The 27,331-nt window shown below is 37.7% G+C and overlaps 1 protein-coding gene across 6 annotated transcripts in view; it reads right to left on the reverse strand.

Moving 5' to 3' along the window:
* Astn2 (astrotactin 2) overlaps positions 1-27,331 on the reverse strand; it is a 1,002,270-nt gene that overhangs the window by 725,566 nt on the left and 249,373 nt on the right. The window contains exon 1 of one of the 6 annotated variants that reach the window (XM_031377661.1): positions 26,264-26,810. The exons of the other annotated variants lie outside the window; for them this stretch is intronic. The gene's annotated coding sequence lies outside the window, so the exon portion shown is untranslated. Of the gene's footprint in view, positions 1-26,263; positions 26,811-27,331 lie in introns of those variants that run through there. 6 annotated transcript variants of the gene reach the window in all.

The following is a 27,331-nucleotide window of genomic DNA, read 5'->3' on the forward strand; positions in this document are numbered from 1 at the left end:
TTTCATTACATCTGCCTCTCTCAAGAGGAAAGCTTTCACAGCTGTGCTGATGGCAAAGGAAGATGAAAAACCGTAGACTCCGTGCTCAGCAGCATGGAGCAGGCATCCTGTAGCCTAGAACACTGCCCCTGGCCAACCTGAAGACACCGGAAAAACCCATGTGAGCTAATATTCCTCGGAGTACTCAGACACACAACTTGTCAGTAGTGTGTATTGAGAACCATTGAAATCTTTTGGAAGTCTGTTGTGGAGCATTGTTTTAGTGGTGACTGATAAATATGTTTTTGTGTATTGAGAACCACTGGAATTTTGTGGAAGTCTGTGGTGGAGCATTGTGTTGGTGGTGACTGACAAATACATTTATGCAGAAACATATAAATGTAGGTATGCCACAAGGACTTAGCTTTCAAGGGTCATACAGAAGCTATAAACAGCAGCAAAGCTCTGTTGGTACCTACAAATATATTGCTGGTGTAACTATAAATCCAGTAAGCTAGGCTTAATGAGTTGATTCAATAGTGGAGAAAAGAAAAACATCCTACTGTGAGCCAACTTTCATTTAGATGATATTTTTAAAAAACAACTGAGAGATGGCTTAGTCCTTAAGAGAGTTTGCAGTTCTCCTTAGAAGCCATAATGGCCTCAGTTCTGTTCCTAGCACTCAGAGCAGTCACTTTACAACAATCTGTAATTGTAGCTTAAGGGGCTCCAATCCTCTCTCCTGGCCTCTGCCCACCTTAACATATATAAACAACACGAATACATCTTTAATAAAAACAATGTGAAAATGATCCCAGAAGCCACAGCTACCTGAAACTTTGAAGTCCTTATTCCATGGCATGAACTCTTGTCACAAACAAGTCCCCTTCCCAGGGCACTTGGTCAATAAAAATATGCTTTCCACTTGGCAAAGTGCTCAATAAAGGAAAAAAAATCAGGAGTATATTACCAACACATGATATGGTCAGTTGGCGAGGTGCAAAGAGAAGAACATAGAAACTGGTAGAATTCTCAATAATTTGGTAGGCATATTTCCCAGTAATAATGCTCCTTTAAAATGAGGCAAGTCACCCCAGTGCAATAGGATAGTTTCAAATTTAAACACAATTTAGCCAACCACATCAATCAGCAAGGGTTCAGTAGTGAAAATAATACAGCCAAACTATAAATACATCCTATTTCTCAATATTAAACCCTTTAGAATAGACTAGCTAAAAATACAGTCAATAATAGATTGACGCTGAGTTGGCATTTCTGTAAGGCTTGGAATTTTCCACCGAATGACTTATAATTCCAATTCTCATTTCACTGTGACAGAAAATGCTGGTCATGCACGGCAACATAAAACTTTCCAGTTTAAATCCAAGGAGTAAAACTAGGGGGAGGGAGCACTGAAGCAGAAACTCAGCAGATTAAGAGGCAAGAAATTAAGATTAAAGTTCCAGATCAGCTACTGTGTGACACTGAATACCTCATGAACCTCTCTGAACCACAGACAATAAACCATTTCTGCTAGACATAGGTTAAGCTATTTGTAATCTGAGTCACTGTAGATGCTGACACTTGACACTGTGACACTCACATTTGACTACTGCCAATAAAAAGCAGTAGTTCAGAATTATCCTTTCACATCCTTTAATAGATGATAAATATGCAAAAGTATGTGGTAAGAATAACAATAGCAGAAAAAGACTGCAAAATTATTTTAGTATCATAAATATCAAGGTACAAACACTATGAGCCTCAAGTGTCCTCAGTTTCTTAATGGAAATGAGGATGAGTGCAAGAAAGCTTAAACATGACCAGTTATCATTCCCTTGATCCCATTTGTCAAGTGTTTATGCTAAGCACTGTAATTCCTTATCCCATTTACCATGAGTCTGGTGAGTGGATGGATTAGCAGCAGCAGCAGAGAACAGAAGCAGATCCTGAGGCCAAGTTTGGCTCACATGACTTTTACGATAAAACTAATTGTTACAGTTTAGGATTTTACTGCTGTGAACAAACACCATGATCAAGTCAACTCTTTTAAGGACAACATTTAATTGGGACTGGCTTACAAGTTCAGAGGTTCAGCCCATTATCAAGTCAGGAACATGGCAGTGCCCATGCAGGCATGGTATAGAAGATGCTGAGAGTTCCACATCTTTACCTGAAGGCAGATAGAATAATACTGGCTCCCACATGGTTAAGAGGATGACCTCATTGCCCATCCCCACCATGACACATTTCCTCAAACAAGGTAACACCTACTCAAAAAAGGCCACACCTCCTAAGAGTGCTACTCCCTGGGCCACTCTTATTCAAACCACCACATTCCATTCCCTGACCCTTCCCCCACATAGGCTTCTTCAAACACATGAGTCGATGGGGGCCACACCTTGGCATAGAATGATAAAAAATATATTTAGTTCAACTTCCAAAGTCCCCATAGTCTATAGCAGTCTCATGAATGTTAAAAATTCAAAGTTCAGTCTCTTCCGAGATTCATCCAATCAGTTAACTGTAATCCCCAAAGAAGAGAGGAAACTAGCTGGGCAAACTCCAAACTCTGCATCTCCATGTCTACTGTCCTTTTTGACCTTTGTTGACTGCACCAAATTTCTTTCTCCTGGGCTGGTTCCATTCCCTGTTAGCTGATTTCATTGGCAGGTATTCCATTGCTCTGGCATCTTTAGCATCTTGGGGTTTTCTAATCAACTTCAACTGCTTTGCATGACCCCTGTAGTTCTGCACCATCAACTGCAACTGAGGCTATACCTTCACCAATGGCCTTCTCTGGCCTCTCTCAGTACCAAGACCCAGCTGCTCTCCATGACACCTTCATACCTTCAAAATCAGTAACACCTGGGTGATTCTTACACATTACAGAGTCCAGCTACAGTTCAAGGTACAACTTTGACTATTTCTGGAATACAGCTTCTTTGTTATCTCAGAAAACACTCGCCAAATTTCACCTCAGTGATGCTAGTATCTTCTTAATCACCATTAATCACCACTAACTTTTTTTTTCTTTATTTATATGCGAATTTCTCCATTCCCAGTTTCCCCTCCAAAAAACAAAAAAAAACAAACAAAAGCAAACCCCTGTTGCCTTCCCCCTCCCCATGCCTGCCACCCCGCCCTCTCCCACTTTCTGGCCCTGGCATTCCCCTACACTGGGGCACAGAACCTTCACAGGGCCGAGGTCCTCTCCTCCTATTGATGATCGATTTTGCAATCCTCTACCATACACATGCTGCTTGAACAATCAGACCCCTCTATGTGCAGTCCTTGGTTGGTGGTTGAGACCCTGGGAGCTCCGAGGGTACTAGTTAGTTCATGTTGTTGTTCGTCCTAAGGGGCTACAAACCCCTCAGCTCCATTGGTCTTTTCTCTAATTCCTTCACTGGGGACCCTGCACCACTAACTTCTTAGCTCCAGCTAACCAGTCAATTGTCCCAGTAGTGCCTTCTATTTTTGATTCTATAGCTGGAGCTACATGGCCAAAGGGGCCAAGTCATGCTGCCTGGTGGAGCTAGAATACTTTCCTCTTATTCTATTACATTATCATCAGCTTTCTATATCCCAACTCTTTCACTTCCTAAGCTTGTCTGTCCTGAAACTTGCTCTGTAGATTGACCTTGAACTCAGAGATCTGCCTGCCCCTGTCTCCTGGGATTAAAGACATGCACTACCTAGCCTAGGCCTAAGTTTTCCATAGATACTATGCATCAAGGTCTCCATGTCACGATCTGAGTCAGAAGCTTGAGTCTTCCAGCATCTGGATCACAGGTATGTCCTCCATTTCTGGATTATAGTTCACTCCAGATGTAGTCAAGTTGACAACCAGGAATTGCCATCACACTAATGCAAATGGATTGAGGAGAAAAGAAGGTGTGGAGTAGGCTGATCCCACAGAGATGGATCCATCTGTGGGATCAGCCTGTGGAATGTGAGGGTCATCTTACATACCTATGTGGATTTACCACACGGTTGTGTATTCTGTAGGTACTTCAGGAATTGTTTTTATCCCATGCTTAAATAATCCTGATTGTTTTTTAATCCCTTGTGAAAACTTGCTCAGATAGGTATTAGAGATATTTCCTCTTTTCTCCATTTCTTTCCTAGTGAAAAGTCAAAACAACGAGCTAAGGCAGCAGAGGAGCATTAAAATCATGTCTTCAGTGGTGCAGAACAAATTCCTTCTGTGATATTTTTTGGTGAAATAATAGAGATCCATTGTTGGGAGCCACTTGCCGAGGGAGGCAGCAGGCATGGGCTGATGGATCTTAAGAAATGCTCTCATTTTGCTGGGTGTGCACAATGAGGTACGGTAATATGATACAAGAAAGAGATAAAGAGAAAGGGAGCCAGAGGCTGTGATTGAACTGCAGTGCTGAGCTGTCTCCTCACAACACCAGAGTTTTTGATTATCTGTGAAGATGTTCACAGTCCAGCCTTTGTTCTGATATGAGTGACCCCAGGGTTGGAGCAACTTCCTGCCATTTCCCACCTCTAATGGTATGTTTTTCCTTGGCCACCCTTTTCTGTTGTTGGTCATCTCCTGATTTAAAGCTAAAGATGTTAGACCTTGTATATCTATGTCATGGGTAAGTGTTCAATAAGATATGTGGAAAGATTCCTCAACAATAATGAAAGTTTTGCAAAACACATTACTTGTTGCCTAGAATCCTTTTCATTTTTATTCAATAATTTAGGAGAGAGAAAGAAAAAGAGACTGACAAACATGAAGAGAGAGAGGGGGAGATGAGGAGAGAGACAGAGACAGAGACAGAGAGACATATACAGAGAGAGAGAGTAAGAGAGATAGTGATTTACTATTAGTTATTAGATGACCTATGGTCTAGACTAAGGCTATGTTAATAGAAACATAATTCTAGACCAAGAATAGTACGATCCCTATTTCTGTGGTCCAGATGAGTCCTCAGGAATTATGCTGAGAAAGTGTCACATGAAAAATCTGAGTAATCAGTCGGGTGGTGGTGGTGCACGTCTTTAATCCCAGCACTTGGGAAGCAGAGGCAGGCAGATTTCTGAGTTTGAGGCCAGCCTGGTCTACAGAGTGAGTTCCAGGACAGACTGGACTACACAGAGAAACCCTGTCTCAAAATACAAACAAACAAAAAAATCTGATTAACAAAGCAGAGTTAGTCCAGAAAGGGGAGACCAATCTGTAATAGATAGTTGAAATAATATTATAAGGGCAACAGGATCCTTAGCTGGCATCAATTTTCTGGAAAACCATCAAATCAATAATAGTACTTCTAATTGTGGTATTTGAATTTGTGTTGCTACAAATGCCCCCACTGCATGAATTTTATATTACTCAAAATCCATGAGACCAGACTTGTTTCACATTTTGGAGATATTTAATTTAGGAATAATTACATAGATATTTTACTGCTTGGTCATTCCATATCTACAAATTTAAGAATTTCCAAGATGTAAAAATTTTAAATCCTGATGTGAGAATTCAAAACATTTCAAAATCAAATTATTAAGAAATTCACTTTTATATTAGGGATGTTCAGCCTTTGTTTCTTGTAATTATAAGAGGAATTATGATAGTCTAAACATATGTTAAAGGACCTTGCAGATATAATTTCATGTCATCTCTCACATATGATAAAGAACACATTATTTCTTACTTTTGCAGATTGGAGAAGACCCTGACAGATCAAGGCACTTAGCAAAAATGTATGGCTTGTCTATCTTGACAGTGTCCACATCTAGAACTGGACAGTTCCTGATTATAGAGATTCTTCTGGACATGATAAGATGCTCATTCATACCCCAGGACCCTCTCTTATCACATGGAGTGTCCTCAAAGTATAATCAGAGAAAATGTCTCTAGATGTTTCTATCTGATCCTTAGCAGCAAAATATCTCCTTAGTCTTAGAATATATGGATAAAGATAGAATATGCTGGTTAGGAAATTTGCAATGTAAACTATGTTCTGTATGATTCCATGCCAGTTATCTAAAGAATAATAATATAGAATTAGTAATGATTGTTGTTCTGAGCCCACTATCTAATGGAATTTTTGTCTTAACAGAAGAACTGTCAAATTTTTAAATGCTCTGAAACTAGCAATAATCAGAGACACCATGTTGTAAACAATATAGAAAGGGTTAAATAAAATTAACAAAATTAATAAAAAATATACTAATGTTACAATATGTACCTGAAGGATTCTATATCCTACCACAGAAAATTTACACATCCATATTTATTGCCACTGTTTTTATGATAACAAGGAAATAGAAAACACCTAGATGTCCATCAGCAGGTGACTGGATGATAAAATGTTGTACATAAATAAAAGGAAACATTATTTAAGAGTAAAGTTACAGGAAATGGGTGGAAATGAAAACTATATATTAAGAGAAATTATCCATACTCAAGAAAAAAAAAACATATGTTCTTTCTAATATTTGGACCCTTGCCTGTACTTTATTTGTATATGTATGAAGAAGGGTATAATTATATGTATAGTATAAAATTTAGATTAAATCTGGCACATTTTTGTGGTATTGTGGCTACAGACATTTTTCTCTTTTAACTTTTACTTTATTTAAGTGTATGTGAGCCTGTGTAAACTCTTGTATATGACCTGGATTGGAGTTCTATCAGAGGCCAGAGGCTGCTCAGTTCCTTGGAACTAGAGTGGAAGATGGATATGAGCTACCATATGGGTGCTGTGAATTGAACCCTGGGTCCCCTGAAAGAGTAGTGGGTGCACTCTTAACTAGAGAGTCATCTTCCCAGCTCCAATTATAGAGGTTAGAAAGAAGAACAAGAGTATGGAATATTAGTAAAGAATGAAGTGTGCCTAAGATACAAAGGAACATATTTAGCTAATAATTTTTCTAGGTGCAACTCCATCATACTGTATATATTTGTGTGTGTGTGTGTGGTGTGTCTGTGTGTGTCTATGTGTGTGTGTTGCATATGCGTATAACAATTTAATCGACAGTGAAGTTATAAAACCCAGAGTAAAGTGCTATGGCATTAGCGTGGCCATTTTACCTGTACAGAGTTCAGTGAGATCTATAAAGCCTGGGATTGGGCAAATGCTTGAGAAACTTCCTTAAACTGCCTACACGATATTTTTATTTGTGAGTTAATTTGATAAGAACAGATTGTGTTTTTTTTTTAAAGAAATGGATTCAATCAATGAAGTTCAATGAGGGGAAATAAATACTAAAATAGAATAAGAAAAAAATCTGAAAAAAAAATGTGTGTTGTTTCCACAGGGAAAGACAATTCCATTTTAGAATGCAAAAAGAATCTCCTAAGGGTAAAGTCTAACAGCAACAACAAAACTGATTAAATTTTGTTTTTGGAAGAAACAGAACATACATCATTATTACTATTCAGAATGATAAAATAGGTAATTGTAAAAGAATAAAACTTACAAAAGGTGAACTGAAAGACATCTCAGACTATGGTGATCCTTAAAGTAATCTATCATCTGTGAACTGAAATACAATGGTTCTTACCTATACTTTCAATAGTGTCCAGTAACTGTGGTTTAGTAATCATAATGGAAGGAAAGAAGTCATAATTTAAAATGAGTCAGAGCAGAAATATGAGACCATTTATTTGGTTTCATGGATATGAGACTGTAGGATGCATTCCTACCCCTTTCCTTATTTCTGTCCATGTATATAAACACATATCCTCTGGCCCAGATCTCTGGGCTCAAAACCAATCAAAAGCAGACAAAAGCTGAGATGCAGAAACAGAGGACAGCCGCTGAGTGGCTGGTTGCAAGTCTCTAATAAGTGAATGATGACTGACAAAGGAAGGTGTTGACGAGAGGACACCCACACCTCCTGCCTTCCTCATTTCCCATGAAGAGCATCTAGCTCCTGAAATGTATCTAAACACAGAGAAGGAAAGCAAAGAGAAGATGTGTGTGCTAAACGCAACTGGAGACTGGAATGGAAATACATTGGAAGCCAGATCCAGGTAGTTTCAGACTTAGTCCCCCAACGGGCCCTGTGATACAAGGAATTATATCAACTTAGGGTAAAACTAAAGCTCGACTAAATTGTTCTGAACATCAAAGAGAGTTCTTCAATTTACTGAAAAATAATGAGGAAAGGAAGCTGAAGCATTTCATTTCAGAAAGTTAGGTAGGAACTACCTAGCTTTGTAAAATCACAGTGGCAGGGGACAAACTTTAACATGGAAGAAGGCATATCATATCTAAGAAAACAGAAGGCATTTCCTAGGTAGCACCAGCTGTGTGAGGAAGTCTTCAATTAAAAAAATTGAAGACTCACTTGGTAAAGACTGAGTTCAGCATTGCTGTTAGGATGCTGCCACTGGGTGAACCAAGTCACCAGGGGATCCTGGTTGCATGCTAAGCTTAGCAATTTTAGTTTCCATAACATAGGAGATGATTATATTGGATGATTTTGATAGGAAGAGTGACTCCATCAAAGATGTCAACAAACACCAATGTGAATATCACTTGTGAAGACAGGAGCAACTTGCATGTGCCAGAAATTGTTCCAAGCTTTTCATCATACTTCAATTTTAAATATTCTTTATTTTATGAATATGGCTATTTTTTCTCTGTGTATATGTGTGTACTGTGTATTTGTATTCCCCTCAGAGGTCAGAATAAGGTGGTAGGAAAAATGTTTCCACCCCCAAGCCCCCACCACCGCCCTGCAGGACCCAAGTGATAGATTGTTGTAAAGCACCATGTGGATGGTGGGAATTGAACCTAGCTCCTCTGGAAGTGCAGCCAGTGCTTCTAGTGGCCAAACCATCTTTTTAGCACCGCTATGCCCCTATTTAACAATCACAACAACTCATAAGCAATTAACCCTTCAGTAATTTACTTTATGTAGAAGAAATTAAGCCTAGAATTCAAATTGTACTGATGGTTTCAATTATTAATAGAGTCAATATACTAATCCAGTTGAATCTATCTCCAATTTTAATGAGTGCTGACTTATTCAGTGTGGCTAGTTATCCCCTAACCTAAGAAAACACATAATTTTCAACTTTATATATATTTATATATTATTTAATATATATAATATATCATTATATATTTATATATATATTTAATCCATATAAGATAAATTTTTATCATCTTCACTCACTATTGCCTTTTCTCATAATCCTACCACTCCTGCCAAACCTCTTCTTTTCAGTTGAGTACCACCTTCTACTTTCATGTCTTATTTTTATTTATATGCTCCACTGTACCTCATTAGGAATACTTCTAGAACCACAGTTTAGAGCTTGTTTACTTGAGGAATTTACCAATGGCTGTGAAATGTGACTTCCATTATCTAATCAACCATTGTCTTCCCAACTTCCTTAGAGAGGAGTAAAGCTTCATTGACCTTTCCCTATTGAATGATGGGATGGAGATGGTCCCAGTCTTATGCAGTCTTAACCATTTTAGAGATACTTATCTTAACAAAAATGTCAAAGGAAACAAAAATAAGATATATATTTTGGAGGATAATGAATTGATTCAGAACCAACAAAAGGAGGAGCCGACATGAGTCAGATATGAATTGGATGAGAAAAGAGGAAGTCAAGAATACCTCCTAGCTTATGTATTTATAGTTTATGTTGTGAGCTTTAAAACTATGTCTATATAGCTAGATGTTGCCTAAATGATCTTTATTCAATTTTGGAATGGCTTCTCAGTGATATTTTCCTTAGAAAAGTCATCAATACAACTAGAGTCTAACATTGACTGCAGTAGAGGAGAATGTGAAATCAAGACATGGTACAATTTAGCATCCCATCATCAACCTCAGAAGATGCATGGAAATAGAGTAGAGATTACTAGGCAATTTAGCCTTAGACTCAAGAGATTTTGGAAGGACTGGAGTATCCAAACACACAGGCTAAGGTTCAGTGGTTCTGGGGCTCGCATTATATTGAACTAGAGACAAGTAAACACAATTTTAGCAAGTATTTGCACTCCCCCTGTTCAATAAATGTACCATAAATCTTTGTGTGTGTGTGTGTTTGTGTGGTTTTCACTCATTGGAAAGTCTAATTATGAAAGTCTTACTACTTTTCCTAGATACCGGATGTTTTGCACATCCTGATCCTCCCTGCTAACCTGAAGCAAAAGATGAGTTTATTTTTGCAACTTTTTCCTCTTAGCTATGTCTGACTCTCCCTACTCCATACTATCTCCAGTTGCAGATTTTGTTCAGCTCCAGGCTAATTGTCTCCACCGATGTATGCAAACGAACCATTTATGGAAAATGCCATGGAATGTTAATTTCATTTGGAATGGGGTAATTGCAAAAAGTGCTTCAATTTTTTTCATTATATAGAATGAATGACTATCGTATTAATAGTGCTATTTCCAATTACAACCAAAACCACAACCTTGTTGTCATCTAACTGTGAATTATTTCTCATGGTACATTTTTTTCTGCACCATTTTTTAAACACCCGCCATGCTCTGTTTTGCATCATTGTAATTAAGTTAATGCAGAATAATTATAAACACACATTGAGAGCACAAATCATCACAGACTAGTCAATGAGTGGTGTGTGCTTAGTGTGACTTCTGAAGCAAAGGGGGGAAATGTTAGAAGCATTACTAAAGGAAAATAAATGGAGGCTGGTGAAGCCATCAAAGAATTGATCAGAACAAGGCAGAAAATCTGGGGAGAGTCTAGTCTTGGAGCTTTAAAGTTCCTTAGTTTTCTAGGAGGCAACCAGAGATTGTGCTTATAGATTTGGGATAGATTCCATTTACACAATGGAATATTAATCAGCTATTAAAAACAAGGACATCATGAATTTCACAGGCAAATGGATGAAACTAGGAAATACCATCTTGAGTGTGGTAACCTAAATCCAAAATACATGAGTGGTATGTAGCCAGTGATAAGTGAATATTAACAAAAAATGTTCAGAATACTCATACACCCATATAACCAAAGAAGTTAAACAAGAAGAAAGACCAAGTGAAGATGCTTAAATCTCACTTAGGATTGTGAACAAAAAATGTCAATGGGAAGTAGGGAAAGAGAGACTTGGTGGGTGAGGGGAGTATTGGGTATATTAGGGGGCAGGATCAGGCATGGGGAGAGACAGAAGAGAAGCACAGAGGTCCAGAAAATTAATGGAAATATGCAGCTGAGTGGAGTTGTGATTGGGAGGATTCTCTAGGAAATCCTAGAGACCAGAGTGAGGGAGGCTCCCAGGAGTTCATGTAGACAACTTTAGCAGAAATGCCTAAAAATTGGGATATGGAACCTGAACAGACAACCTCCAGTAGCCAGACAAGACCCCCAGTGGAAGGATAGGGAAACCAATCTACTTACAAAACTTTTGACCCAAAATTGGCCCTGATAAAAATAATGCAGGAACAAAGATGGAGCAGAGACTGAAGGAATGGCCATTAGTGATTGGCCCATTTTGACATCCATCTCATGAGTTAACATCAATCCCTCAGACTATTATTGATGTTGTGTTGTGCTTGCAGACACTAACCTAGCACAGCAGCCCTCTGAAAGGCTCTATTTAGCAGCTGATTGAAACAGATGCAGATACCCAAAACAAACATTGGACAGAGGTCAGAGACCTCTATGGGAGAGTTAAAGAAAGGATTATAGGCCCTCAAGAAGATTCCAACCTCACAGAAAGACCAATAGAGTCAACTAACCAGGACCCTGGGGACACCCAGGGTTTGAGCCACCAAGCAAAGAACATATAAAGGGTGTTCCAAGGCTCTCTACACATATGTAGCAGAGGGATGCCTTGTCTAGCCTCAGTGGGAGAGAATGCTCCTAATCCTGTAGAGATTTGATGTATCAGGATAGGAGTGAGCTATCATCTCAGAGACGAAGGAAAGGTGGTGGTGGGGGGGAGAACTCTCTGAGGGGGGCCCAGGAGGAGACCAGCATTTGTGATGTAAATAAATAATTAAATAATGAAAAATTACTGACTAATAATTTTGTATCAGGTGCTTTATATGATTTAATTTCCTTGTCTAGGCAATTTTCTAGTTATTGTATGTATAAGACATATGTGTATGTACACTTAGGTATACAGATATGTTTATGCAAGTTCACATACACACATTTATTTCTTAATAACATTCCATCTTATTTATAAAATTCAGTCTCTGAGTAGTACTGCAGCTCACTGATATGGTTAGGCTAGCTGGACAAAGATATGCAGAATTCACCTGTCTTCCCCACTCTTCCTAGTGTTATTTATTACAGGCACATTGAGCCTTGCTTTGAAATGGGTGCTGGGGATCTAAGTCCTAGTGTTTTAGTGGAGCTGTCTCAAGTCTACCACTATCCCTGAACCCCTTTTCCCTCATCCATTGTTGCCCATCCTTATCTTAACTCACTGACTGAAGCAATTCTCCTGTCTCAGCTTACCAAACAGTGGATATTACAGATATATCTCACTGTGATTTTTTTTTGAAATTAGTTTTTAAAACCATTTAAAGATGACGAAACAGTTAAAAATGTAGGAAGTTTATTGAAATGACCTAGAAATTAAAAGGTTAAGTTTAATTCTAATAGGATCATCTTTCCTCTACTCAAAACACCTCTTCTGATATTCAAGATTGCATTAAATCTTGCCCTGTTGTTAAATAGAGTTTACATTCTTCAACATAAACTCAGCCTGGCTCTGAGTAACAAGCATGCTAACAATACACATTCTCTCTCTGTGTGTGTGTCTCTCTTTCTGTCTCTCTGTCTCAGTCTCTCAGTCTCTCTCTCTCTCTCTCTCTCCACCTCTCTGTTTCTCTGTCTCACTCAGCCTATCTCTCTCTGGGTCAATCTATTATGCCTGTGACACCCTCACAGAGATAATAGATAATAAAAAATGCTAGAAGAAAACGTGACAGGATAAGCACACTGTTAGGCTTTTCATATGTTATACCTGCTAACATGGCTAACATGTAATTTGTTAAAATAAATGATAGAGTAAAGCTCTACATTAAAGGAATGAGAAAGTATGGTCTGCCCACTGGGGAGTGAACATTTTCTCATCAATATTCTAAGCTATGATATCAATCAAAATGTTCTCAACAAAATCATACCATCTAAGGTCTCTTTGCTAGACTATGGAGGATATATCAAAATGGATCAGCATGGTGCCACAGAGTAGAGATAATCTGTGAATTCTGAATATTACATCTCCCTAATTGACAAAAGGTGTTAGACCAATTTCCCTAAGAAGTTTGTTAAAGGGGAACTGAGATGGGGCAAGAGTTCTGAAAAGTAGACCACCTCTTCTGATTCTTGTACTTCATTGTCTTATTCTGAGTTGATTTTTCTTCATCTATTTCAATTATTTTCTCTCTTCAATTTGCCCAAATACAAACTAAATTAATCAAGAGAATGTTTTTTGTATTAACAGTTGTACTGCCATTTCTGAAGAACTAACTGAATGTGGGAGGCATACAAAAATAATTTTTAATAAATCAAATGCAAAATGTGAAAAATTCCAAATTATACACATATTATGCATATAACATAAATTGTATACACATATACACATAGACACACACATGATTTAATTTCCTTATCTAGTCAATTTGCTAGTTGGTGACATTTTGGTGTATGTATATATATATATATATATATATATACACAAATATATGCTACATATACATATATATACATATATGCCATATATATACATATATACATATGTATATACATATATGCCATATATATATACATATATACATATGTTTGTATATATATATATATATATATATATATATATATATATATATGGCTACTGTCTGAATTGCCTACTGTCTAAATGCCTGCTGTTTAAATGTCTAAGTGGGAACAACAGCTTTGGATAAGATGATAATGATGTTCGTGATAATAACGATGTTGGTAATAAAATAGGTAGTGGTTTGATGATAAAATAGGTAGTGGTTATTAATGACAGTGAAAATGATAAAAATATGAATGAATATAAAAGACTCTAGAGAGGCTGGAGAAATGACTCAAAGCTTAGTATTTCATGTTGTGCAATCATAAGAACAAGAGTTTAGATAGCAGCAGTAAAACTGGGCTTTGTACAAACACCTGTAACTCTACTTCAAGAGATTTAACTCCCAGTTCTGGCCTCCACATCTGCAATCTCTCACATATGATTATATATTCTTTTAGTCACACACATATAAAGAAAAGAGTAAAAGTTAATTAATTAAAAACATTTTAATATAAAATCCTAAAGATGCTAGACAAAATCAAGAGTACTAACTGAGCAACTGAATCAAGTCTTTTTATCGCTACAGTTTTCAAGAATTTTATCCATATAATTGGTTATCTATATAACTACAAAATATCTAGTCCCTGAATGATGGTAATGGTGATGGTCATGATGAGGATATGGTGATGGTGATGGTGAAAGCACTGGTGGTAGTAGTGAAGACAGTGGTGTTCTTGTTGGTGTTGGAAAGTAACCCCTTAAAAGTCAGTCTTGTAAAAGCAGGTAGAATTTCTTAACAAGTACAACAGTGGGCTGAGGGCAGAGAGAGGGGAAGAAAGACCTTTCAGCTGAAAAGACTGAAATTATTTCACAAAGAAAAAGACTTCTGAGAAGATCCTGGAGGTCTTTGTGATGAAGAATGGACAGTAGAGCTATTTCACGGGACCCAAGGTAAGAAAATGTATTCAAGACAAAGGAGTAACATTTACAGGTGTTTGAACAATTGCCATCATAGTTCATAAAATACTTTATATTATCTAAGTATGAACAGGATTAGTGTTAGTTGATTCCTATAATAACCCTGAGGGGGGCATAAATAAAAAAAAATTGCAGCACAGTTTCAAATGAAGAAACAGAGATTCAAAGGCACAGTGTAATCTGTCTTTGTCACCTGATGAAAAAGAAATGAAAATTTCACCTGAGATTCCAAAGTGACATGTCAGACATCAAAATGAAAAGATCATTTAGAAAATCATGTCAAAAGCAAGGAGAACTACTTAATAGTGAACTATTAAGCTGTTCAGTCCCACCAGGAAAATGTCACATGGTTTCTGAAAAAGAAAAGAAAAGAAAAGAAAAGATCGAGAGGATTTCTGAGTAGAAGTCATTCTGATGCTTTGATGTCTGCCTCATGGAGAAGAAGGAGAAGTCTCCTTTTGTGGGTAGAGCTGCAAGAAGGACTTTCACAGCATTGCTCAAGAGCATTGCCTGTGGTGCTCCTAGTCTATAGCCAGTACAAGTAGAAAATTATAAAAAGGAAGACATGGTGGTGCATGCCTTTAATCCCAGCATTAGAAGGCAGAGGAAGGTGGATCTCTGGGAATTTGAAGCCAGACTAGTTTACATAGTGAATTCTAGGACAGTCAAAGCTGTAATGTGAGACCATGTAGAGAGCAAGAGCAAGAGCAAGAGCAAATGGACTGGACAGTTGCTAAACACAGAGGAAAACAGAAACAGCCACAAGAAGATTAGCCTGTACTCCTAGAATCATCTACAAAGGACATGTAGTGTGAACCAGCGAAAACAAATATAAATTAAAAAGGTAGAAGAGCTGATAAAATTCTGAAGTCTATGCCAAATTCCATGGGCTCTCCCAGGATCTTTCCTCCACATTCTACCTGTGGGAGCTCAGATGAGGAATTTAAGCTTTCTTAAACTCAGATTTCTTATATATAAAGTAAGGATAATACTTGTACTCATAGAGTTGTGGGGATTAAAAAAAGTCTAGGTAAAGTATAGGTAAAGCACCTTGTTATACTATACATGTGAGATACCAAGGCTGTTTCATTCCATAGATTAAGGTTGGATGAATAGAGCTCACAAGGGGAACAATATAAAGGAAGGACTAAATTCAGAGAAAGAGCAGATGAACACATAGAAACATACATGAATCAAATTACACTTTGAAGACTCCAAAGAGGAAAGATGGTCTAAGAATAGGAGCAAGCCTCTGAGAAGACATGAAAGTGTATGTAGACAAAGAGCCAGGTATGACATCTACGAGGATAATGGAAGTATAAATTGTGTTTTAAAAATGCCAATCAGAGGACTGAATTGCTGTGCCTGGTACTTTTCTATTTTTTATATCCACTCTAGCATAGACAAATTAGGAAAAATAGCCAAAGAGTACAAAAGAAAGTGAGGCAACAGCAAAATCAAAAATCAACAGAAAAACTCATCAAGCTTCTTATTATCTTCTTCAACTCCCAAGAAAGTTATAGGTACAGTTGTGGGGGAGGGTTAAGGGTGACTGGCTTTGAATGGAGGGCAAAGTACTGGTTAAAACATGTCACTTGACCTCTTTGGATGAAGATTGTGTGCTGGTAAGGGAATGTTGCCTTTGTTACCTGATGCTTAAAGTCAAAGGAATGCCAGCTGTTTCTATAGTAGAGGGGGAGAAGCTGAGATTACTTGGCTACTCAACAAACACAGAGAATCTTAAGAAAGGATAATGAAGATGTTTAGTGACTGCAGCCCAAGAGCTCTCTTTGGAAAGTATGCTGGGCTACAGCTTTCTAATAATACTTCTGTAACATTCACTACTTTATTTTATTGATATTTATCTTTTCTCATTTTAGCTAGACTGATTTCTTTCTAAACTTTGGTAGAATTATTACAATATATGTGGATAAAAGTTACTAGGCAGGATGTAATTCAGTATGGCTTAACATCTCTTGACACATGAAATATTTTTCACACTATGAGGCAATCAATGTCTGTAATTTATGATACTAAACAATGATGTCATTTCTTTTACTTAAAACTAGATTGACTATTCACATATCTTCTTTGTTCTGGGGAAATTTCATGTTTCTGTAACATGTTTCTGTTTTTATCATGGACTTTTTCTCCTGTAATAGTTCATACCTGCAATGGCATTTAATTCTTATAAATCAAAGACAAAGACCACACTAATAGAGTTTAGTGCTATTCCTCAAATGACCAGTGCAGTGCCTTGCATAGAGGAGGTACTCGCACAGCATATAATATGTCAATCATTTTATTTTTACTCATAAGTTTCAAAGAACCTACTTTAGTTTTAAGGGACTTTTCTTACCAATAGCTAATTGACATGAAATTTGCCTTAAAAGACATGATAGATAGATAGATAGATAGATAGATAGATAGATAGATAGATAGATAGATCATACTATGCTTTCAAAATTACTTATAGAGCTATGCCTTTTAGTGGGCAGCTGCAATTTTCCAGGCCATGGTTTATTGTTGGAGAAAATCCCCAGAGAGTGGGTGCAACACAGGAGATAGCATAATTTGGAAACACTGGCAAACGGATACCTCTAAGTTCAGGTGTTCTTTCTGTTGCACTCAGCTGCCTAAACAACTCTGTGGTCCTGTGTAACTGATTGTTTTTACAAGTTCATGCTACAGGGAATCGGCTGGCGAGACTGACATTGGGTGTAAATGAAAAGTGAAGAGAAGCCTGGAGGAAGCTTCCACACTGGCATTAATGAACAGGCAGGAGAATCCTAGCCTAATGTTGCATGAAGTTCGGGGAGAGATCAATAATCTTCAAATCAAAACAGATATTCATCCTCTTGGTTTCACTAGACCCATGCTACTCATCCCCTCCAGGCATCCAGTGGACCCTGAAGTATGTTATTTGTGGAGGTTTTCGAGGCTGTTAATGAAACATCTTTATGCAGCATGAGTCTGAGCTGAAACTCTGAGCACAGGCACAGGGTATATGTTTCTATCTAAAATGTCCCACCTTGTAAAATCATTTCCCAGCCAGTGACACTGTGTTAAAAGGCCATGGCCATGAGACCATGGGACTCAACTAGAAATAGGTCAGGTATGGGCTATTGTTGACCCACACCCTTGGCTTCTCTCTTGTGTTTCAGCAGGATGTTAATAGCCCTCCACCATCACATGTTCACATAGCTGTCGTGTTCTACCCAAGACCTTGCAACCAAGAAAATGTAGACTGAATCCTCTGAAACTATGGATGGAAATAAATCTTGTCTCCGTTGTTGCTGTGCTGTATTATGGTTAAGTGATGAAACCAACTAATGAACCGGGATTCCTGCTGTGATCTGTCTGTTCACAACCCTGCCACCCCATGTAACTAATTGCTTTTTTACAAATTCACATTCCAAACCATCTCCTGGTAAGACTGTAACTAAAGCACAGAAGGACGAATGGCAGTGACTAATGAAAATTAAGTGCTTTTATTATATCAGCAATAAGCTGAGAGTATACACAGTTATCTCTCATGCTGGACAATAACCCAACAAGGTCTGCATAAGAGTTGTTTAACAGATGAATAAAATGCATTGCCACAAACTAACTCATGAGGTAACATGGACAGCACAAGCAGAAAACATAATTAAATATACAGTCTAACTTCACCACTTTTCTTGACTATCACTAATCTTTATAATTCAACTTCTCCTGTGTTGGGAACATAGCACATTAGGATACCAATGATCCTTCCTACAAGTTTACTTAACTTGCTCTGCCAACTCCCTACCTCTGTAATTATATGAATCTGTGAATGTACTCATAGAATGTATGAATAATCTGCTGAAGAGTTATAACTCCTTATGGTTTCTTTACACTATGCTTGATTCCTTTCTTTAGTTTTTGCAGAATAGGAACAGCAACAGGGGTTCCGGGAAACAGTATAATTCCTTGAAGGTCACCTGGTCAGCAAGACATAAGGCTGAGAGTCTGAGTACATGACTCCTTCCAAAGTGTTCCAGTGTAGCCTTGCTTGATCCCTCAACCAACACTCTTTACCATTCCTGGCTTCATGATCGAGCTTAGCACTGCACAGCATGCAGGGTCAAGAGTCAACTCACATTCATGAATAATTTCTTGTGCTCTGAGACTTTGTGTTTCTGAGAAGAGAGACCATCTGCATTCCTTATATACTTCCCACAAGCACTGTCCCCTCTGCTACAGATATTTGAAATTCTAGAGGCAAAACACCATCACTTTCTTCACGCTTCCTGGTATAAGTTGCTGAGAAAGTCACTTCATGCCTCTTGAATTCTACTTACCATGTCTATCAGAATAGGATAATACCAGATCCTCATAATATTGGTTGTAAGATGAAACATGAAGGTAGTATAATATATAAAATGAACTTAGTATCCAGTCAAATAAAATAAAAGTCCTAGGACCATCTGTACTTGAAGGACGAGATTGATGATCTGAAGTTTCTAAACCTGTAAAATGTGATCATGGGAAAACAAATCTATGATGAAACAGAGAGAAACAAATCTACTTATTAGCACTCATCAACAGCGAACTTATTCAGTTAAGTAGTTTTTCAATATACAGTTACTGACTCCTATCAATAAAATTGCTAATGACAATCCTTATGACAGCATCAGACATCTGCACAATACACTGCAGCTTTGTAGTATGTCCATTTAGTTACATTGGAAGAGAAAGAGAGGAGAAGAAGCTATATTAAAGACGCAGATGAGAATTCTGAAGGTTTATAAGGAAAATATAGGCTCTGGAAAGCCTCTGCCTCACTCTTTCCCTCCCTCTCTCTTTCCCTCTCTCCCTGTCTCTCCCTTCCCCTCTCTCTCCCTCTCTCTTCCTCTCTCTCCCTCTCCCTCTCTTTCTCAATTTCTCCCTCTCCTTCCTCTAACCCCTCCCTCTTCCCTATCCTTCTGCTTCCCCCTCTCCCTTTCCCTCTTCATCTCTCCCTCTTCTCCCTTCTCTCCCTCTCCTCTTTCTCTGCTTCCTTCTTTCCCTCACCCTCCTTTTCTCCCTCTCTCCCTCTCTCTTCCTCTCCTCCTTCCCCCTCTCTAAGTTCTCTACTTCTTTGCCGATGGAAAGGATTGTGCAGTTACTAATTTGATCTGCCAAATGACTTTCTGTTGTTCTTTAGTAAAACCAAATATTTGTCCATGGCTCTCAAAGAAGAAACATTTTATGACATTGTCTGTAACTATCTAGTGGCTTACACCTAAGGATTCCTCTGTAGACTTTTCATTGTCTCTTCTACTTTAAATCATCCATATCATCACCAAATATTCTATATGCCTTTCAGATATCCAATCAGCCTTCTGTCATTCAGATAAGTCATTGCTGACCTTTCAGACTGGGGAATACATTAAATGACCCAGAGAAACTGAGTCTGCCTTTATAACACAGATTTATTCAATTTCTTCTTCCCCACAGATGACAAACACCTGGAGAATCAAAGAAGTCCAGGACTAAGAAAACATTATGGTACCACGGACAATATGAGACGTTTGTAGTCTTCCTTCTCTTAGCTTCAGTTTTTTTCCAAAGTAAAGTGATACTTACAACATCAAGTCTCCTTGCCAGATAGGATTGGGGTAGATATAAAAGGATGTAAGCATATATTATGAACTACTAATTGCTGCACAAATAGTGAAGTTTGTTGTCAAATGTTTTAAAATATAACAAAATGTGGCAACCAAAAGAAACTAATTGAGAGAAAAAATGTATCATTATTTAAACTATGAAAGAAAATCCCAAACCCTTCCAAGAGGCTTCCTCTATATATGTTTATCTTGCTCTTGCTATCACCTATTCATCATCACCTATCATCTATTTATCTACCTACTTCATAAATATTTCATAGGTTCTTCATTACCACCCAGGATTGACTGGATTTAATATTTTCCTTCAAAACACTTTTCCTTATTGCTAAATTCTTGTGGACTGAAGAAAAATGAACTACATAAAATTCTGAGTCATCTATGGCCAAATCATTAAAACATTATTTAGCAATTACACTTACTTAATGTGTAGGACATTTTAGAGTGATTGAAATAAATTCCCTGAAATCACTTGTCTTTGTGTGCCATTATTGTAACCACCTTTCCCTAATACAATACCACGAACCAAAAAGAAATATTGAAAGAAAGAAAGAAAGAACAAAAGAAAGGAAGAAAGAGAGAAAAGGAATTCAATTAAATAACACCAAATACTGAAAATATTGTGGGAACATTAATTCAGAAACCAAGAAATAACTGCCTAAGAGTTTAAAAAAATGGCAAAAACTTTCTCTTTTGAATCTGAATGTTCAAGTAAAAACTAACTATAGCCGGGCAGTGGTGGTGCACGCCTTTAATCCCAGCACTTGGGAGGCAGAGGCAGGCAGATTTCTGAGTTCGAGGACAGCCTGGTCTTCAGAGCTACACAGAGAAACCCTGTCTTGGAACCCCCCCCCCCCAAAAAAAACTAAGTATAAATTATTGAGGAAACATGATATATGTAGTAAATGTTAAGCATCTGTTGTATTTCAGAGTCTGAACACAGAAGATACTGGTACTATATTCTTACTGTTTAATTATATATTCTTTGGAAATTTCATTCATGAAAACAATATATTTAAAACCATATCTTCCTCTCTTCTTTCTTCAACTCTCCTGGATTCCTCTTACATCATCTTCTTTTTGGATTTTTTTCATAATCCCCTTTGTACAACAAATATTGCCAATATACTCATGGATATAATGTTATCCACTGGAAAATGATCACCCTACCATGAACCATATCAGTAGAGAAAATTACCATTTTTTAATTGAACTTACATTCTAGCAAGGGATGGATACCAAGTTAAATACTATAATTGATGTAAAACACTGAGTAAGAGTGTAGCAAGGACAATTAGTGAGGCTGTTGATCAACTTATGCCTTTTTCTGAGGAAGGAACAGTTGGACTGACATCTATTTTAGCCTTAGAAAAGAGCTTCATTATTATTAATTTGTTCTTTGATAAATTCATACATGTATACAGTAATTTTAGTAATATCCCATTTTTAACCTCCCCAAGACTCTGTGTTCTCCATCCAACTTTAGTTTGTCCTTTTATAATGCACTTAGTCCTATTAGTACTGCCCATGTATGCATATATTTACTATTATCTACCAAAGAGCATGATAAATTGTCAAGGGCCATATCCCTGAAGAAACTGACATTTCCTTACCTAGTAAGTAGTCCATGAACACCAATAGTTACTCAGGCTAGAGGTGAGTGGGGCTTTCTAAGTGCCCCATCTCCATCAAAATAGTCAAATGTAGTCTCTTCTTTTTTCTTCTTTCCTCTTCCTTCTCCTCTCTTCCTCTTCTTTCTCTTCCTCTTTATCCTCCTCCTCCTCCTTGTCCTCCTCCTCTTCCTCCTCCTCCTCCTCCTCCCCCTCCGTCCTTTTTTCTTCTAGTACTTAGAGAACAAAAGCTGTGCAAAATTCTCAGATATATTTCAGAAACCCATCAATGGACCTCACATTAAAAATGCCATTAAGACTAGAAAATACCTTTAATCACTACAGACATGCCTGGTTAACTTCTGAGACCAACACCCACATTTTAGGATTAGTGATATGGCTCAGCAGTTAAATGCCCTGACTGATCTTTCAGAGAAACTGAGTTCAATTTCTAGCATCCACAGAGCTTCTTACAACTGTCCTTCACTCTAATTTCCAAGGATTTAATTACCTCTTGTTGTCTCTGAGGGCATCAGGCATATAGATAGTACACAGACATATATGCCTGAAAAATTCTCAAACTTATAAAATAAAATGTCAATCTTTTACAAAAGATGATGTACATTTTATATTACTTTCCAGTTGGACCAACATTACATGAAGTAATACTAATGCAATACAATACACCATAGTCCTTTTTATTTCCACACCCACTAAACTAATGGAATAACTAAAGTATATTTTACTCTCAACTACTGAATTGTTGCTTATTTCATCTCATTGCAATTTGTTCTTTCGTGATTTCAAATGTTGGCTATTACTCACAAGTTGAACATAACTCAGAATTAATGAGGAAATTAATACTGAAAGTGTGACAAATGTAGATTTTTAAGCTTTACCTCTGTCCATTCATTATTTGTGTGAATCTGGACACCAGACATCCTGCCTGAGCCTTTGTGACATCAGCTGTAAGATGGGAATAACAGTGATTTCTTTAGAAATGCAGAGACTTAAGGTAATGTTGTGGGAAATCACCAGCTACATAAACTGCTGGCAGAAAATAGGTGTTCAATAAACAGTAGTGTCTATAAATAGTGGTTGCTAGTGGGGGAATTAGAGCATAGCTAAACTCTTCTTGCCTGGGGGAAAATAACAAAGGAAAAAAGAAAAAGAAAATTCATTTTCTACCCAGGGGGTCTTTCTGTCTACCAAGTGTGACTGTTTGCTGTGGGGAGGAGAACACAGTCCAAATGCTTCTGTTTGCTGTGACAGGACTATAAATAAATAAAATGCTTTATCAAACATTTATAGTTGTGTGTGAGTCAAGAGGTGGGGGAGATGCATGTGTGTTCAGAGTTTATTTATAGTTGTTTCCCTGATATTTTCACTTCAGCTAAAATTTCACAGCTTAGCTTTCATTTGCTTATGATTGTTCTCGAATGAACTTCTAAGTAGAAGGTATTAATTATTAAAACACAGAACTGAAAAAAAAAAGCCCACACTATTTCCCAACAACAGGATGTTGCAGCAGAAGGAAGCCACTAGACAGGAGGCCTAAGCTTTGCCAAAACACACTTTCAACCAGAGCTAGTTGTTGGCAGATCTCTTGGTTACACCTTCCCCACAATTTGCAGGGTGGTGCTTTTGTCAGACATGATAAGGGCAAAGGACAGTGGTAATCTAGTGGTTGTTCCTAATTCATTTCCTAGAAAGTGGTCTCTCTAGCCACCATCCCACCTCCTCCCCACCACTCATCTAATGGTCAGAAGAAGGATTTACCAGCAAACTAAAGGAGAACAAAGTTCTTGGGGAATGGGGCACACAGAATCCCTCTTAGGAACCATTTTGGTCTGAGGAAGAGAATGGACTAAGGATTAGGATGTCTCATGTCTGAAGTCCTGTTACAGCCTTCCTTGATCCAGGAATCTTGAATGAATCAATCATCTCATTTGTGGCTAATAATTCACAGGAAAATAATCAATGATTAAGTATGATAATTCCTGTGAAATCAGAGGTGAATGAAAACCATGCTAAGCATTTAACAGTGTGAGATTGAGCTTGTCACACAGTAGAAGGTTACTAACCCTTATGCTGCTTTTTTCTTTGCTTGGACTCCAAACTACCTTCTAGACACTACCTTCTCTAACTACAATTTATTTATAACACTGACATGCTTTTTTTTCTCTACAAGAGTCCTCTTAGATGGCCCTAGGGTAAGGCTGCTGTATAATTTATGTGTTATGTAGTCACTCATTAATTTTGATGGAGTTTTTACTATACTATGGCACGTGTGTTGGCACTGGTATTCAATGAAGAAGAAAGACAAATGCACACCTAGGCAAAGCTTGCCTTCTAATGAGGGAAAGAAGGCAATAAGAGAGAGACTGTCTATGTTACATGAAGTTAAGCACTAATGAGAAAGACAAGGCTAGGCAGGGTTTTCTGGGGAAGGTTGTTATTTAAAACAGGGAGATGGGGAGTAGTGGTATGGAAAAAAAGTGACATTTCTGCAGAGCCCCAAACAAATTGCGAAGCTTTCAGTGAATTTGGAGGGAAAGAAGGTCCCTGTAGAGAGAAGAGCAGGTGAAGAGCTTCAGGGCAGGAACATGCTCTGCCTTGTCACGTCTCCCATACTGGCCTCTGAGAAGAAGGAGGGAGCATCCCTGTTTTCTCACATACTACTACAAGCTCTCTTAGTGTGGTGGGGTGCATCTACAAGTGCATATCAGACCCTGCCATGCTTTTAGAAAGAGATGAAGAGCAGCTCTGCATTCTGCTTCTGCTTCCCAGAAGGACAGAGCACAGCCTGGGTGGGGCTCACTGATCAACCTGTGGCCCTGAGTTCTTCAAAGCTATTCTTAGCAAAATCCAAGAGCTCAGACTTTGGAATAGTGTCTTGATTTTGTTAGGGTTTTGCAGAGAAATTTAAACTAAATGAGACCAGAAGCAAAATCAAAAGTTAAAAAAAGGACAGAATCAATCTTTTTCGTATAATAAAGTGGAATGCTCATGGGGTGAAACGTCTGACAGAGGACAGATGAGATCATTGTCCTGTCTAGAACCAAGGTTCCAGAGAAAGTCCTATCTAGTTGGCTCAATAAGAAATGCATAATATTTCTGTGTGTGAACTTCTCTGTCTATTAAAGGGAATATAAGAATGTCCCAAAGGCCTGAGTTTGGGGTAAAATGACCTGACCTGAGTAAAAGAATAGTGCAACACTTGGCTTATAGTCATACATCGTAAAGGTTAGACAGTGTTTAGAAAGAAAGAATATACATGTTTTTTTTTTTGTGTGTGTGTGTGTTTGTGTGTATGTGTGTGTATTTGTATGAATGTGTGCATGTGTATATATATGAATAACACTCAGAAACCAGATCAAATATACTATCAGTACCTAAAATAATAGCCCAGATAAATTCTGTAGTTAATATACTGAGTAAAATGTCAATAAAAATCAGGACATATCTACAGGGTCACAAATAGCAACAAAATTGCCTGATGGTGACAGAAGTCAGGATGCCTTCTGCTAAGGGATAGATACTGTCTAGGAGGGTATAAAAGGAACCTTAGAAATTGGTGGTGTTCTACCTTATAGTTTTCCAGTAGAAATCTGTGGCTGTGTTATTATTCACAAGCTGAGACAAGTAACATACAGGAGGAATTCGATAACACAATAGGCACACATAAGTTACTGAACCTTTCAAATGTCCTTCATGTGATGAAGGGATTTAATTTTTAAATTTAATGAACTTTAGTTAATTTACTTGTCAATAGTCACATCTTGGGACATACTGGTCCACCTGTCAGCAATGTTGAAAGTTGCATGGGAATATTCAATTAAAAACTCAAGATAACTTTACTATAAGTGTTGCCCTAAAGGAGTCAGAGAGGATGTTGTTAATTTGAAGCCATTGCCTGAGGTGTTCTGCAGAAACTCATGAGAGTGTGGGGAAGAAAATGTTTATCACAACTGTAAGAGTGTCCCTTGAAGCTCCAAAGAGGATGTGATTTGGAAAATCTCACATAGGTGTGAATTCAAGAGTGAACTCTGAGTCCGTCCAAATACTTCTGAGAGGTAGAAAGAAGGTGATGAAAGAGAACTGATAAGATGGTCCCATTCTCCAATTCAATGGCTGAGCATACTGTTAAGTGCTAAAAGCTGTATCAAAATGGACTGCTGGACAGTGAGAATGTTTTGCAGTGCATCAAACACATTGGGACTCTTTGGTTACATCATATCCTGCTAACTTCATTTGAGTCCTTGCCTGAAGAGGACTGTGGCTGTGGGGACAAGACAGGTTAATTTAGGTTCCATTACATCTTTTCAGTTACTACAGACCTCCATGTTTTCTAAAGCTTGAGTAGTGCTTCTTTTTGGTGCTCCCTTCACATCTGCTCTTGTAGACCAGACTCTTTCATGAATGAAACAAGACAAGGATGGAAGATGATCCAGAAACACTCTGAGCAAAAGAAAGCAAGGAGCATTGTGACTAAAGACCACTCTCATTGTTCCATAGTGACAGGGAGTTCCATGTAATGAATAGCATCTAAAACATCTACAAAACTGGTGTGTGTGTGGGTTGGTAGGACAGTATCAAAGCAAAACTTGATAGAAATAAGTTAAATTGGTAGGAACAGTAATGAATTCATTCTCTCCCCCAACAACATGTATCTTGAAACCAGTAATAGCAATGTAAAACCAAAAAGACAAGATATTAGGTTTAGAAATACATTCACTAAAATTACTGGGTGTTGCCAAGAGTTATTCATGAAATAATATGCTGACTAGTTAGAAAACACATGCTATTTCTAAAGCAACCACAAACTTTAGCTCCATAACCAGGGTGAAAAATATGAGCCTCACAATGAACAAGATATCAATAAGTTTAATGTCGATGACTTGAGAGTTTAAAACTTAAAAAAGGTTATGTAAAATTTGGTTTGGACAATTAATTGCCTAAAGAGAACAACAAAGAAAATTGAACTAAAGACTAAGGAAGTTTTTTTTTTTTTTTTTTTTTTTTTTTTTTTTTTTAGTTTTTTGAGACAGGGTTTCTCTGTGTATCCCTGGCTGTCCTGCAATTCACTCTGTAGACCAGGCTGGCCTCAAACTCAAAAATCTGCCTGCCTCTGCCTCCCAAGTGCTGGGATTATAGGTATGTGCCACCACTGCCTGAAGGCAAAGGAAGTCTTAACAGAAGTCTTAGGGCAAATGAGCTGGGTACTTAACTTGAGAAATTAAAGGCAGGTAATTAATAAAAGATATAAAACTCTGACAGTGATAAGGAGAGTACTGACAAATGATGAGCTAATGTTAAAAGCAAAAATAAATATGTGTCAAACCAACAATACTCAGACATGAGGCCCAGGCAAATTTGTAAAACTCACATTTGAAATTAAAATGAAG

This window comes from Mastomys coucha, unplaced genomic scaffold (genome assembly GCF_008632895.1).
Source record: "Mastomys coucha isolate ucsf_1 unplaced genomic scaffold, UCSF_Mcou_1 pScaffold18, whole genome shotgun sequence".
Lineage (NCBI taxonomy): Eukaryota > Metazoa > Chordata > Mammalia > Rodentia > Muridae > Mastomys > Mastomys coucha.